Here is a 16,474-nt window from a genome sequence, read left to right on the forward strand (position 1 = left end):
AACACTATTCTCCTTGTAAGCACAGCTGGAGGCACTCTGAGGCTGGGCACCGTTTATACAGGAAGCCTACAGCAAACGCTCAAACCCAAACCCCATAACCCCAGCCCTCTCAGCCTTCCTCTTTGCATAAGTTTTGCCTTCTAAACACAGTTACTGGCAGTCTTCGAAGCTGCTCTTCAGACATTATCATCCTGGGTTCTGAACTGATCCTCTGCAAATCAGGAATCACTCTTGGGATTCAGACAGCTGCCTACCAGCCCACCCTCAGCAACCAGAACCTTCCTCACTGTGACTAGCCTAATAAAACCACTTCATTACACCTCTCATGAACCCACCACCCACCACCCTCTTTCTATTTGTTTTCCCCTCTCCCTCCAGTCCAGCTATGACTCTCCACTTCCCCACTGCAAGAAAGGGATCTGCTGCACCCCTGTCAGTGCTAGCAGGGCACTGCACCACCCAAGAGCATTCTGCTTGGCCGTACTTCATAGCAGCAAATCATAGGTACCAAGAGTCCAGCAGCATGAGATTCCAGCCTCAAAAATGAGGGATAATACAGAGAGCATCTCTCTTCTGCTGAAGCCAGCAAAATACTTGCCTTGGGGGATTCACAGAATGAATGTAAACAGGGCACAAGGCAGTGATGTTTTCAGGCTCTTCAGGAAACTCCAACCACGAACCACATTACCCTTAAATCTGCCCATATTTCAACATACATCACTTACCTTTCACCAATGTGATTTTTCATACTTGTTTTTTTTTTAAGACTATAGGTATGCACCAAACTAAAATGACATAAATCACAGAAGCAGCATGGAAATAGACTAACAACATTTCAAAGCAGAAATACAATTTCTAATGTAATCTTTTCAGTATAATTGGCCAACACATACACAGAGACTCCAGAACATCATCTGTTACAAACAACCTACAAAGCACACAATGCAATACAAGAAAGAGAAACCTCTGAAATTATCCATAAAATACTACTCAAAAAAAGCTATTGAAATAATGAAGGCTTGGGGTGCCACCAATTTTTCTCTACATCGTCACCCATTCTCCTTCTGTTCTTCTGTAAGTCTACCCCAGAGCTCTAAAACTAACAGTTTGGGGGAAGTTAGCCATTCTGACCAGCAGAACACTACCACAGAAATCCAATCTCACTTTTAATTAAACAAAATGCCTGGAAAAAAGTCAAAACGGATAGGGCTGGGTGACAGCCTGCAGGAAATCTCACCGTCTATGAACGTTTTCTTTTTCACACAGCAGACATTGCAGCACCTCCAGCGGGCACAGAGCTCATCCCCAGGAAACGCTGCTCTGCACGCTTCAGTGCTCCAGCACAGAGAAAAAGCTCTTTCTAGCCTCCTTAGCCTGGAAATGACACTGTCTGGGGGGAGCTGCTTTCAAAAGGTATCAACAGCACTGGCCACACATGCCTGGAAAACCAGACCTTTCCTCAAAGAGAGAGCAAGGTTTCTGTACCCTGAAACCAGCAGCTTCCAGCAGGGTTTTGCTGGAAGGTAGCTCTTTCATTTCAGCCTCCTAGAGGAATGTGGATATCTGAAATTTTCTTTTCTGGGCTTTCCTTGGATTTTGAAACAACATGAAGAACTCTTTAAGTGACTCACTTTTAAATGTCCTCATTTCCAAATTCATTTTACACAGCTGTATTTCTTTCCTTCCCTCAGGAAATCCCTGGTCTTCTGCTGACAGCTACAAGCTTCTCTCAGCAAAAGGAAAAACTGGGCTCAATGGCACATGGTGACAACAGACTGATTCTGCCCTTTCCTAACCATATGTTCCTTGTTCTCATCTACTGAAAGAATAAAGGTCCCAGAACCCTCTGCTCCCCACATTACCTTGCTCTGATGCAGGAGAGGAACTATAGGTGCCTGGCTGTCAAGAGTGCCCTCAGTTCTTCTAAAGCAGCTCCCTGACACCTCTCCAAGACACCTGAGCTCACCCTCACCCTGAGCACCCAGCCAAAGTACTGCTCCTACATGCAGTTTCTTTCCAAAGCACTTTCTGGTGCTGGGACCCAAGTACACAAAGATCCCAGCAGCACAGAGCATCACAACACTCCTGTGTCACAGAGTTAAGCGCTTGCAAAACACACACAATTATGAAACAGCTGCTTCAAAAAACTTCCCCTTCCAGCTTAGTTTGCATGACTAAGTTTCCACAATTAACCCTGGTATTTCAATTAATGCTGAAATTCAGAGCTGCAACATGCATGTGGCACGTCAAGGCAAAGGATTACAGTATAAACATTACGCTCATAGGGATTGCAGAGAAGTGCCCACACACTGTAGTGATTTGGCAGCTAATGGAGACCAGGACATTGCCCAACCATCCCTTTGTCCAGTAAAAGCCTGATTATAAGGTAAGCAAACTGAAACAAGGAAAATTCCTATTGCTTTTCTATGCATACAAATTAGTTTAAAAAGCAACAGCTATTTCCAAGCAGCCTCAGAAGTGAAGACCTTGTCTCCAACAACTATGGTTGCCCTTCTGCTCCTCTAGTGAACAGTTCAGGGGTCTGAAAACCCACAGAAGGCAGCGAGAAGGGAACCAAGTCAGCAGCAGTCTATATAGCATACTAATAACAACAAGGACTTCTTACAGTCCTCTGTTTTCCACTGTTTGTGTAAGCTGCAGATGCACTGAAAGTGAAACAGAGTGGGGAGACAGAGTGGGTATGTTTCAACTTGTTTATGATTATACTGAAGGACATGCAGTGATACTCTGAGGGTCATTCTATCAAAAATACTGTGAAATCAACATCCTCTCTCCCTAACTGATACTGATAAACTTCTTGTTCCCTGACAGTTAGCCAGGGTCCTTCACTTGTAAGCCAACACAAAAGGCCATAAGCAGGTGTAGTGTGTGGGCTGACACAGGTGACAGCAGGAAGAGGGGGAGTTTCCCAGTGCACTCGCCATGCCCAAGCTATCAGAACTGCAGACACAAGGCCATAAGGGCATGGCAACAGCATGGGAAAAGCTCTGTCACAGCAGCTCTGGGACATTCTGCCTTATCTGCCCACAGTGCTGTGAAGAGTGGGCCCACAGCCCAGCCAAGGCTAAAGGCTGGGACGGACTGAGCTGTGCCCTGCACAGGAGCTGCCAGCTGCCTAGCAGTGGCCTATCCTGTGCACTGAAACCCAGGCCCATGGGGTGAGCATGGGCTCCATCACCAAAGTGTGCTGTGCAGCAGAGATGTGACCTTACCTGAAATGTAAGCCCAAGATAAGTCTAAAGATTATGCCTACAGCTTCATGTCCTCCTTCATGCAAATCTGCAGGTTACAGAGCACCTTGATTGAAGTATGTTTGGGAGACAGACCTGCACATCAGCCCCTACAATGACGGTCTGCACCTGGACAGGACACAGCAGCCTCTCATCAACCAAACGTGGTGGGACCAGGTGGGAACCATCACAGTGGGGACAAGCTGTTACACCCATTCTTGTGCTGCTGGGGCAGCTAACAATCCAGAACTGAGCCAGACCAAGGCGTAACAGATCATGAATCATCACTCCTGGGCTAGCAAGGTCAGATACAGAGCCAGAGCAAGCCGGGGAGGTGATGTCTGGTGTCTTGCCTTGCTTTCAGTTTGCCAACTGATTTCTGCATGAACTGTAAGTCTACAAACCCAGTTGTCTCTGTAGCAGAACAGTGATACTGTGTCAAAGCAGCGTGCAGCTGCTTGCAGAATCCCTGCCAGCAACACCCTCACTGCCAGAACCGGGAGCAGAAGCACATACGCCAACTCCCACAGCCCTGCTCCAAGCACTCTTGCCTGGAGCCAAGCACGCAACACCTCCAGTTTTGGTTAGAAGTGAATCTTCATATGTCCCAGATGGGATGTAATAAAGAGACTGGGAAATGTGAAGAGAGACCACATCAGGACCTTTGTGGTGAAATGGATGAACATCAGGATGACTTTACTCAGTCTGATGCTGGCAGCCAGGTCTGGCTGCCTAGGTCAGAGTTAAGGACAAGGTAAGCACACAGTGGTGCTTACCCTCAATATCTTTCCAGCATCTTGGATGTACGGTTTAAATAAATGCCAAATTAAAGGTTGCAATAACCTTCTATGAGTTCTTTCAGACCCTTCCTGAGTTTGTATAATCTTTTAGCACCCACAGTATTCTGTGTCAGAGTCCCACAATTTGTCACGTGAAAAAAAAAAAAACAAAACAAAATATTTCTTTTGTGAACGTTGAGGAGTGGCTCTTCTTACAGAGACATTAAAAAAGGGTTAAAGGCCAGTGAGATTAAAAGATGGAGCATGGCAAATAAGGCAGGAAAAGGAAAGAAAAAGGCATAAATGCAGGGGACCAAACAGGAAAAAAAATTCTCTTAGAGGAGCACACAGGGAAGGGTGCACACTTACTTGTAAGCCAAACTTTACATTTTCCACCAGAAGTGACATAAATGGGATAGAGAGCAAGAGGAGCTACAAGCTTTTTTGTGGGTGTTCCCCTTCTCCCTTTAAATTTCTAAGTACAAAAGAAAATCCTTATGCCTTTTTAAAACACATCTTAGTTTTTTCTAACTCATTCTCTTCATTTATCACTTGAATGGCTGCCATTACTCTCTTAGACAATAAACCCTACTAGTATCAAATATTTCTAAAGAGTTAGCTGGTTTTGGCCAGAAACCAGATATAATCTTTCCAATGTTTTATGCTCCCCAGCACAGAACCATTGTACTAATCACTCTGGGCTCCCGTTCCCTTCATCATGCCTCCATTAGCCAAGGCTGGGAACTCTGTTCTTGGACAGCAGAGGCAACATTTAATATATCTCATCCTATTCTTGCTAAACACAATCGCAGTAAGCTCACATCTTTCCCAGATGAAGCACAGTATATGGCTGCACAGGGAACAAGCTGTCCCTTCCAGCACTTGCTCTCCAGCTCAGCAACTCAGCTCTTCCACCAGTGCTTTTACAAGTCTGAAGCTCTGCCTCTGCAATCACTTCCATGCTGGCACATCCCATGGGAATTTATTCCAGGATTTATTTCATTTTGGCAGAAAATATTTATACCAAAACATGAGAAATATCGAATGTGTCTCCTGTCTAAGCATCTTAGGGCTCATTTACATGGCAAATGGGCTTAGAGAGTGTCATACCATTACAAAGCCTACCTATACATATGTAAATCCCTAGGCACTTCTCACAAGTTCTCCCTTTTTCGGCTGCCTCTCACATCACAAAACTTCATGCTCGATTTGGGTAAGTTTGTTCATGTGCAACTTTGAGCCTTTTAAGGCCACTGAAATCCCCTGAAATATTTATGTGGCTCGAGTGTTGCTCAGAACAATTAGTTCACTGTTTCCTCCCTAATCAACATTTTCAATAGGGAAAAAACAGTTCACATTACAGAGGTCCATAACCATGGAAATTTATGAGGCATACAAGTATTGGCAAAGGAAAAGATACTCCTCTGAGGATATTTCATCTGCCAGCGCTACAGCAAGATGCAGATGGCAGGGTGCAGAGACAAAAACCACTCACAAATAACTTGATGCTCACGCCAGTACTGAGGCACCCAGAGACCCCAGACTCCTTTTGCTGGGCCCGACTTCATTTTCTGGCTATCCCAATGCAAAGGCCATCTCCCAGTCTCACTGCCTGGCACTTCTTGTGCACGTTTTTAAGCAGTGTAGTCTAACAGCCTAAGTACACTTCAATTAAATCCCTCAGAAATCAATTAAGCAAAGAGTTTGTGACTGAGATATCATTAGGAACCTGCACCAATATCAACTAATGACCATCAGACACACAAGTTACCAACATACTTCAGGGAACAGAAGATCCTCTGTATCTGACAAAAGAGAAGAAAATCCTCACATGCTGTTGAGCAACACAGAAATACTCTTGATTTCAATTAAACCCTCGTCCTGTCCTGTCCCACTTTTGTACCTGCATCCCACTTTCCAGCCTTCAGTAGCACAACGGCTCCCTACAAGCATCTGTAGGTTCTTCTACCACAGCAGGGTTTTAAAACCACGTTTTACCTGCAGGAAAAGCGAGCAACTGGCTTCACCACTCCAACAAAGGCAGTCTGATGAAAACCTATGTTCAGCCTGTGCTAACTGACAGAGCAATTAAAGGTGCAGAAAATCCACTAAAATCAAAAGGTAACATTTTTACACCCACCCCCACCCCACCCCCCCCCCCGAAAAAAAGGTGGGATGACAGCTTAAATTTTAAAGCAGAAGTTTCATATTTTATATATATATGCTTGTAGATCACTGGCCCATTTAACACCTACATTTTGTTTTCCTTCTTCCCTCCATAACATTTCTCAAATCAATTTACATTATACCTCACCATGCTGTGTACAAGGCTATGCTTGTGTCCCTGAGACCATCTTCAGCGCCCTTCTTCACCTCTAAAGCAAAAATTATAACCTACTTTGTAGCAGCATAGTGAGGACCAGCCAAGAGAGAACTTTTGGTACAAAACCCTGACTGAACTTCTAGAGTTCACTGCTGCAAATCCAGAGTCAATCTCACTCCAGTCTGGAGAGGAACAAGACCTGAAAACAGACTTCTTGCAAACCAGTTTAACAGAGGGAGGTGATGCTCCCTAGCTTTCCTATGCCAGCAGGCAAATATGCTGTACCTCCTCTGCCTGTGTTTGGATCTTGGAAAGGCTTCCTTACTGCTCAGCTCATCCCAGCACTCACCCCTCCAGAGGCTGCCACAGCAGCAACTGGCATGCAGCACATCCACTACCACTGTCCCAATACCAAGAAAACGCCCTGTGAGAAGTCCCATTCTGCTTTTGGTGAAAAGGGGACCAAGATCTTCAAGCTCCACATTCATGAACACCACTCATGAACAAAAGTCACTTGTACTCCATCAGGAGACAAGAGCTTCATCAACACTACAAAATTAATGGTCAGTTCTTGTCTCTGAGCCTGAAATTAACTTCACTGAAGGCTATAGGACAAGTACCGTGTAAATAAAAACATTGCACCAATCTGGCTTTTCTTACATAACCAAACTACTTGTAAAGCAGAACACACACAACCAAACTCCCTGCAAAACAGAACACAGTGCCCTTTTACCTTATGTCTTGTTAGACCTCTCCTCAGCTCTGTCTTGGCAGCACAACTATCCCCACCACAAGCTGCTGCTGTAGATAGATGTGTGGTCTAGTGCACTGACAAACAGGTAGTCCCTACATGGTGTAATCAAATCTCTGATTGCATGACTAGTGATAGAGCCAGAGCACACACCCACAGCTCAGCCTCCAGAACTGCTGCAGGGACAGCAGCCACTCAAACACCCTGAACCCTTTGCAGACTACACCTTATACAAATGCTCCATCATGCTGTCCTGGAAGACAGTTTGGAAAACATCACTGATAATTCAGTTTTAGGCTTCTAGAAGAAAAAAAAAAAACAAAAAAAAAAAAAAAAACAAAAACCAAACTTTTTAATCTCAAAAAATGGCTTACAATACCCAGAGTCCAGCAAGCCTATTGGAGTCAATGCATTATTCTTACCTGGCTACAGAGAAAATAGACCCACAGGGAGTCTGATTGCTTTCCCCAATTACCATGAGTGCACAAACCAGTCTTTCCTGCTCAGCACATCCACTCTCTGTGTCCAGAGCCAGTTAAATGGCAAAAGGAGCCGTGCTGAGCTTTACTGCCCGCAGAACCGCCGCGCCAGCACAGGCACGTGTGCGAGGCTGGAGTCCGTGCCCACTTACACATCAACAAAACTATTTACCACGCTGTGATTTCGAGAGCCACAGCTCCAGTGACGTGCTGGAAGTGCACAGAACAGGACAGAGCTGTCCAGAATCACAGATGCTGCTGCTGTTATTTGTGTCTACTGTGTTAATGTTCAAAAGCCAACACAGACTACAGCAAGGGAACAGACAAAACAAGCTTTTCAGGGAAGGTAATAATCCACTGTTAGGGTTGAAAAGAAAAAAAAGGCAGATGAATCCTGAGACATGCACATTCTTCAGGTATGAAACTAAAAGTCAATATGGAAGCACATGTTTGAGGGAAAGTTGCACTAAGATTTGTATTCCAGCAGTCACTACCTCAGACAATCGTATCTTCAGCTGCAAACGTAAGAGGGAATAGGACACACGAGCAAAGACTGCACAGCAGTGGTGGTGAGTGCCTTTACAAAAGATTATTTTGATTCAATTTTCTTGTTTGGCCATGTATTAATGACATTAAGAAGTCAACATTTTCCAGATAACTCACTGGGAGCTAATAGCAGCCTCTCACATGCACCTAGCCACACACCAGCAGCACAATGGGGTGACCAGACCTATTAGCTAGCACCAGGGCACCTGTGCCAAGCCCGGTGGAAACAGCCAAGAAAACAGCCAAACCTAGCAAATCATGTCCTGAGGGCTGGGTACCTCAGCAGCTGGCAAGTCTTTGCAGCGACAGATGAAAAGCCAGCTTCTGCCTGCCACACACACCCAGAATACAGGTCCAGCAGCCCAGCTGGGAACAAGCCACACACACCCCCGCCACAGGACACGCCAAGGACAGAGATGGATCTTCATGCACCACCTCACACAGGACTCTCTGGGAAAGCAGCTTCATCTATTCAAGATTTGCAGCCCAATGCTCTACCCTGCAAGCTGGGCCCCACAGCCTCTCCTGCCAAAAGCAGGCAGGAATCACACTTGCAGCCAGCAGGAAAGGACTAGAATAATGTTTTGCATGAAACCTGACGTTAAACATCCAAAACCATAGGTAAGCTAGCACATCTGCCTGCCCCAGGAGCAAGCTGTAAGTCCAGAATAAGACATGTCATGGCTCTGGGAAACCAGGTGCATACACATCTGGTGGATGCACCCTGGTCTCGATGGCCAGGAGATCCCAGACCACACAGCTCCACACCAAATAGAGTTCATCCTCAGGATCTGTGCCAGGCAAAAGACAAGACTGCGTGCAGCTCAGTCAGACTAAAACATTTAAGGACAAATTTGATTAGGATCCCAGCCCACAATGACACCAGTTTGCTGCATGTCCAGCAAAAAAGCTTTTCACAGGGCTGCAACAGAAGCCAAGACAATTCTGCACTACTTTTGTTTCTTAATTTAGTCCTCTGGGAGGATTCTCAGGAGAGGTGTGTCTACATAAAAAGCCTGAGGGATGTAAGGGTGAAAAAGGTCAGCATATGAGTATTTGAAAGTGCAGGCAGCTGTATGATGACACTGTGACCCTAGGATGTTGCTAGCAATGCCTGTGCAGCAGCTCACTCCAACCTGGTTCATGATGTTCTAAACATGATCGAGAACAATTTTCAGGAAGCTGCCAGAGTTCCTGGGATAGGGAAAAGCAGTCTTTCTGCATGGAAACAAAGCACATGTTTATTCATAAGCTGAGACTTGTATAAGATCACTTTTCAGACACTTTCCACAACACCATAAAGCAGCAAGTGAATACAGATATTCACTATTTACCCTCTTCCCTACCAGTAAAAGCAAAACCCACCATGTGTGAAATACTTTAAGAACTCTTAGCAGTCTCTATGAAAAGGCTATCATCACATTTCACAATCCTCATTGCTAGATTTTTTCCAAACATTGGAGGAAACAGAGCCACAATCTACACAGTTGAGTAAATTCTGCCTTTCCTGGCAGCTGTCAGCAGAGCTCCTGGTCTGGACATGCCACTGCACAGACAGGCACTGCCTTGCTGAGCTGGGTGAAAAAATCCAAATAATTTATTTAAATCTCAGTAACAGGTGTAAATTTAATAAACAGGAAATTTTTTTACCTTGCTTGTTGGGAGTTTCATTTACCCTTTCAAGTAATCATCAAGAATTTGCAGTCATGACTGCAGTCTACTTTAACCAAGTAACTGACATAACTGAAAACAAGCAGAAGCCTTGGACTAGCCTCCTGAAATTGTAGCAGTAAAAAAATAAATTAAAAAAAACCAACAACAAAAAAAAAAAACACCTGCCAGAAAACAATAACCACTGAGAAGGGAGAAGCTCATAAAGCTATATGGTCCATATAACTAGAGTGTCTCAGTCAACCTGACTGGCTGTGCAATGTAAAAAACCCAAACATTCAACAAATACTAACCAAAATTCCTCCCCAACTGGACAGACAGGATGAAATGTTTCTTTCCTGGACAGACTACTCTTCATCGAGACAGTCTCTTAAATAGCAAGTGGCAAAGAATTTGAAATCTTGGGCAAAGCAGGACTCCTGCAAAAGTTTTGAGATGCAGAGCTGTGCCTGAAGCAAAGCAGCAGCTCCCCTTAGCAGAGCTGCCACAACATCCCTCCCACCCTATCCAAAACCAGCACTGCGATGCCAACAGGAACATCAGATGCTGGGCTGGCTACAAACCTCCTTCCTTCCTATCCCAAACAGCCCTTTGGAAGCAGAGGTTCACACTCACATTCTTAGAAATATTTTTCTGTACTATTAGTCATCAAAAAGCTGCAGTTGCAGCAGGCAGCTGTGGCTCTGCACCAGCAGATAGTCTGTCCTCCACCACAGGACAAATACACCACTACTGATGTAACATGCAGCATACTATACACGGCTGAGCAAGAGAAGACCATTGCTACAGGCTCCTACAGCACAGTGTGGGAGCACCCATCAGACTTGGCCACACTCCACGGGTGTCTCATGGCTGCAGCACCATCAACACTCAGTCCACCTTGGCTTCCCCACCCTAGGGTCACAGCAGTCACCAAGACATTAGCTCACAAGCTCCCACTCAAAGTAGCACCAACATGTACTTTGCTTTCCTTCCTGGGATCAGCCTTAGCTCTTAACGCTCTGCCAAAGTCATATGCTGCTCATGAGGCATGGCAAAGGAGCAGTGCGGTTTAATATTCTAGAGGAACTATCAGGTCAAGGTTCTCTGCTTTCCTTCGTCCCACACAAAGCGATCTGTGATCAGATCAGGCACGGAGCCATGGGGGTAAGGAGCATGGCCCATGCGACACAGCCTGCACAGCCTTCACTTGCTTTTTCCAGCCCTTCCCTGCAGCCCTGTTCCCAGTGGAGAGCCACCTGAGGATTTAACCGCAGGTTATTTTCTTTTCTCTGTGCCTTCATCCCTCCACTATCTGATCACTTTTCAAACCCAAGTTTACCTTCCCAGAGCTTGTTGCTAGGTGACATGTGTGATCACAGGGCAACCAAACGCAATTACTGCCCTAAGAGCCCGGCAAGAATCAAAAGGACAAATTCACATTTGCTGTCCTTGAAACACCCTACTATTCAAACATCTGTCAAGACCTTTGCCCTACCTCCAGCCCCTCTCAGGAGAAATGCAGAATTCGAGGCAAGTACTACATCAGCCTGCAGAGCCTAACACTCACACCATGAAAAAAGGGTCAAACATTTAATGTTTGTTTCCTTTAGACAGTTATTCAGTTTCTATATTGCATTAATAATGCAAGAACCTCTTAATGTGAGTGTCATGACCCCCAAGACACTCGAATGTTATTTTAAAATGATTTTTTAGGTTACTTCATTATTTATCTATATTTTAAATCGACCCAATGAAAAAAAGCAGCTGTGCAGCAGCCTCAAATCCAGGGCAAATAAAGAACCAGCAAACCTGTGAAATCAGTAAGATGTCGTGCCAGAGGAACCACAGAAAGGAAACCTGATTTAACTGAAGCAGGAAGGGGTTTTCCAGACTGTTGAAGCCCTGTCCATTAGCAGGAAGTCAGGCTCACAGACCAGAACCCATGCCCCATTACCAGCAAGCCCCACGGCCAAGCCTGAGAAGATGCAACTTGACTCCATGGTATTTTACAGATTCCCTGAGGGACAGCAAACAACAGAAGCACCACTTTAATGTACTCCACATGCCCCAAAATGACAGAAAAGAAAGTGTCTTCCTACACCACACAGAGACAAAGAAAGCATCAGTTCGGTTCTTCTCCCAGATGCATTTCACAGCTGCCACCAAGGCAGGGATGGTGCACTGAGGTGACACCTCACATCACTGCTTCCCATCTCTGCATCTTCCTTATGTCTTTTTTTTTCTTAGTAACTAGCTGAGGGGGGAAAAGCCAAGTCTTCCCCCAAAGGGATCTCCTACACACCTGTTCACAAAACCTAAGAGGCAGGAGTTGATTCCCAGGAAGGGGAGACTGGAAGAAGCAGTGCTGCAACAGAGAAGAATTCACTACCATGTGGGCAGCACTCTGTTAGCTGCAGGCACCAGTCGCTGCCTCATTTGCTGCTCCTCCTGATAACACTGGTTACATCATACCAGCTATATCCACATGTGTGGCATGAGAAAAACAGAACAGGCACAAAGAAAAATCCTGAAACTGCTGCCTAGTTGGAGGAGATCAGCTCACAGGAAGAGAATTACAGAACTGAAAGAGTAGAGAGCAGCACAAGGCTACTGCTGCTGCACCTAGGCTGAGTTACCCCCTGCAGCCCCTAGAGACCACCCGGACAGGCATCAATGAAGGGAAATGAGCAGAGATCAGTGTGGGAGGCAGAGCAAATGCAGATTGCTGCTCTGTTCACGGGGCTCGCTCCCTCGGACATGAGGAAAAGACAATATTTAGACTGAGATAGAAGGAAGCAAAACAACTGTCTCTGCCCTGCCCCAAGATGAAAGAGAAAGCAGTTAGATGAATGCTTTCTATTTTTCATTTTATCTGAACTGCGCTGAGGAGTGACACATCATGCAAACCCAAATCACCACTCGTTTCTCTGCAGTGTTTCAGCTTTTTCTCTTTGTCTGGTCCTCCATATCAGCCTGTTGCAAAACACAGAATTTGATTTTTTTTTTTCAAAACTGTTGTGCAGAGAAAGAGGAAAAAAAAACCAACAAAAAAACAACAAAACCTAAACATGCTATTTCTTTTTTTTTCCTCCTCAAAGACTGCCCCTCTTCTGCTGTGCACAGTGCAGCTCCTAGCCCCAAGGAAGAGTTGTGATCTCCCTTGACTGGGTGCACTCCCCTCCCTGGCTCCAAGGCAGAAGTTGATCGGTCTTGAACTTGCAAAACTCGATTCCTCTCCTTAGTCTCTGACAGAAACCCTCCAGATGAGGAACAGGATAACCATCAACTCTTGCTACCAACATTCAGAATATTTACCAACACAGAACAGTTACAAACACATTAAATTTTGTCCCAGAGCTGTCTCCCAAGTTTCAAGCAGTTACTATCAGTCCCATGGGCAGCAATCAAAAAATAACTCTTGATAGAAACGTAAAGGCGAAAGCAGAAACACCTTTCACTCCAAAGCCACAACCAGCAGGCCCTAGCTGCTTCTGTACCTCACAGCCCACTGGCAGTGAAATGGAAGCAGGGGAAGGATATCTTTACATCTGCCAGGCTCAGCACCAAGAACAACCTTGGCCGTTGCCTGTTGGTCCTGTTACCTAGAAATAACCCCGTACACCACATTGCATCCAAAGAATCCCATCATGTAGCATAATACCAGCACAGTCTGGCTGTTTGCTCTAAGGGAACTTCGCTGGCCATGGATACATTCTCATTCATGGCACATTTAATTCTTCAGACTAGAATTCACCAAAGACTAGACTCACCAAAAGTACAGCACTAACCACAATGCAACAGCCATAAAAGAAGAACAGAAGCCTGCATTACCCGGCAACTTTTCATATCCATGGTACATTTAATTCTTCAAATGTATACAAAGACTAGACTCACCAAAAGTACAGCACTAACCACAATGCAACAGCCATAGACTCACCAAAAGTACAGCACTAACCACAATGCAACAGCCATAAAAGAAGAACAGAAGCCTGCATTACCCGGCAACTTTTCATATCCATGGTACATTTAATTCTTCAAATGTATACAAAGACTAGACTCACCAAAAGTACAGCACTAACCACAATGCAACAGCCATAAAAGAAGCCTGCATTACCTGGCAACTTTCAAATTACTCATATGCAAATATTTCTGTGCTTCCATACACACAAGTAAAAAAAGGGAAGATGCTGATCACAGCGCGTACAACCATGGGCCAACTACAGTGACTGAAGGTCAGGGCAGCGGACAAGGTAGGTGTAGCCAGAAGCAGGTGGACAGGACATGGGAGAGGCCGCCTAACCACACAGTCGGTCACGCCACATGTGGGTGTCACCATGTCAGCGCTATGGGCTGAGCTCTAGCCTCAGCCCTGCCCCTGCAAAGGGCCTCTCGCAATAAACGTGCTTTCTCTTCTTTTACACCCCCACGTAGCCTGGGAAAACATACCCACCGCCAGAGAACAGTCACATCTTTCCCACACTTTCTTTGGCACACACAATTTATTTTTTTCAGTAAACACACTAGTATTCATATATACATGCTTTAAAAAAAAACGTAAGTCCTCACTACATGTTAGTGAAGCCTCTTTAGATTTACAGAGGTACTAAGCTGTATTGTGAAAGTGCAAAAGCCCTCTGCAGCTCTGCTCACGGGACTTGCTATTGTCCGTTATTAATAATCAACAGAAGGAAACAAAATAAGTTTGCCAAGCATAACAATCAGAGGATGAAGGTTAAGAACAGCAGTCCAAAAACCCTTCTCAGCCTCACAATAAATAACGATGTGGAGAATCACATCAAAGCAGCCTTAAAATTTTCTCAGACGTATTTTCTCCAAGAAGTCAAATCTGGCACCACAAAAGGTTTTGCAAACATTTCACAGAAGCAGCTCTGTAGTTTCAGCAAAAAGTGTCAGAAAAGAACTTCAGATCCTCTCCTTTAAAGCCAAATTCAGAAGCACAGATCCTGAATTTAAATTCAGAAGCTACCTACAAGGGAAGCTGCACACATACATCGACATGCAAAGAGTACACAAAGTAAAGGTTGTTTTCCCACTTTTAATCAACTGAGGTGCTGACTGTAAGCGTGAACCTTTCATCCCACAACAACACTTTCTAGCAAGACTCCGTAGGAAGTTTTAAGTATCCCTGTAAGCAATGAGGGCTCTTAGACCTTCTTCCTATTGGGAGACAGCTTTTATTTAGCATGCTTTGTCTTTCTCGTGATTTATAAAATTAAAATAAGCAATTCTGAGTTTAGCAATGAGACATCCCCAGCTGCCAAGCGGGGATCAGAAATCACAAATAAATGGTAAAAAACAAAACAAAACCAACCGAAAAACCAACAAGCCAACAACAAAGAAAGAAACAGAAGGGAAAAAGCAATCAATCAATCAATCAATCAATCTAGCCTAATATTTGAAGTGAAAGGAATCCACTGACTCAGCCGGCGACGGCGAGAGCAGCGCACGATGCCTGTCCGGCAGCACCCCCGGCCCGGCTGCCCTCTGGCGTGCTGAAGCCCCAGAAGCGCTGCCGGCAGCAATCAAACCACCTTCCCCACCTCCCCACGCTTCCGCGCTCAACTCAAGAAAAACTTCAACCAGCAGCAAAAGCGGCACCCCTAACCCGGCTCACCTCGGACAGGATACCGGACAGGACACCGGGCAGCGGCCGCAGCGGGCCGGGCTGTCGGGCGGCGCTGCTGCTACCGCCGCGAACCCCCCGTTATAACTTGGGGGGGGGGCCAGACCCGCAGCCCCTACCGCCCCGCTCCGCCCCGGCAGCCTCGGCACCGCCCTCCCGCACCGCCCCGGAAGCTACCGTACCGCCTTCCACGGCTGCCGCGGGGACACCTGGCTCGGGACGCAAAGGAGCAGGTTGGCCTATTCAGATACGTTCAGAAGCTTCGCTTTCTTAATACAATTAATTTCCCTATGCCATGCCCACGGTGGAGGGCACACGCAGTGCACCCCACCACACGTGGGCTTTTCTCCTGGTGACAGCCATGAAGCCCACCACGCTCAGCCCCAAGCCCATTTGTCAGAAAGTAAAACGACAATAGTAGTGTGAAAAGGATGTTAAAGAAGGGATGATCTAGCCAGAGAGCTTCGTAAACCCACTTGAAGTTACAGAGTAATAATCCTGGTAAGTTTTCCCAAATTGTGCAATGAGGAAGGATGAGAAACTAAGCCCACACAGGTGCTCCATAGTAGCATCATCTCTATGTGTTTGGCATCTCCTGCGCAAACAGTGCCTGAAGTGGAACCTACAGTAGGACAACTGATGAGACAGGACAGTGACAAGGACAAACTCCCAGTTAATTGTCACAGTCTTTACTAGGAACATGAGAATCACTGAAAGATGTCACATTGCAGGTATGATCATGATGCCTGCTGGCCTGCCTCTCAGTCCAGGACACTTACTCGGACTATTGGGCAAAGTTAATATTTGCCTCTTTTGAATGTCCCTATAAGGGGTGTCAAAATTGCAGTTAATCAAGGAAAGGTCTTTGTTCAGGCACCCTGGCCCTCAAAATCTGTTTTGAAGTTATTCTAGCCTTGCTTAATCAGTTTTAGCTAAATCAGGGCTGTCTTTTCTTCATAAGTCTCCCTCCTTTGACTGTTTGGCAGGCCAGCTTTGTGGATCTTGTGTTTTTCATAAGAGAACACAAAGAGGCAGCCTGTAACACAGT

General features: G+C 45.6%; 1 protein-coding gene across 1 annotated transcript in view; it reads right to left on the minus strand.

Moving 5' to 3' along the window:
- CARHSP1 (calcium regulated heat stable protein 1) overlaps positions 1-15,435 on the minus strand; it is a 37,951-nt gene extending 22,516 nt beyond the window's left edge. The window contains exon 1 of the mRNA XM_054390906.1: positions 15,418-15,435. The gene's annotated coding sequence lies outside the window, so the exon portion shown is untranslated. The remainder of the gene's footprint in view (positions 1-15,417) is intronic.
- Positions 15,436-16,474: the final 1,039 nt, after the last annotated feature.

Source organism: Indicator indicator, chromosome 22, assembly GCF_027791375.1.
Source record: "Indicator indicator isolate 239-I01 chromosome 22, UM_Iind_1.1, whole genome shotgun sequence".
NCBI classification, from domain to species: domain Eukaryota; kingdom Metazoa; phylum Chordata; class Aves; order Piciformes; family Indicatoridae; genus Indicator; species Indicator indicator.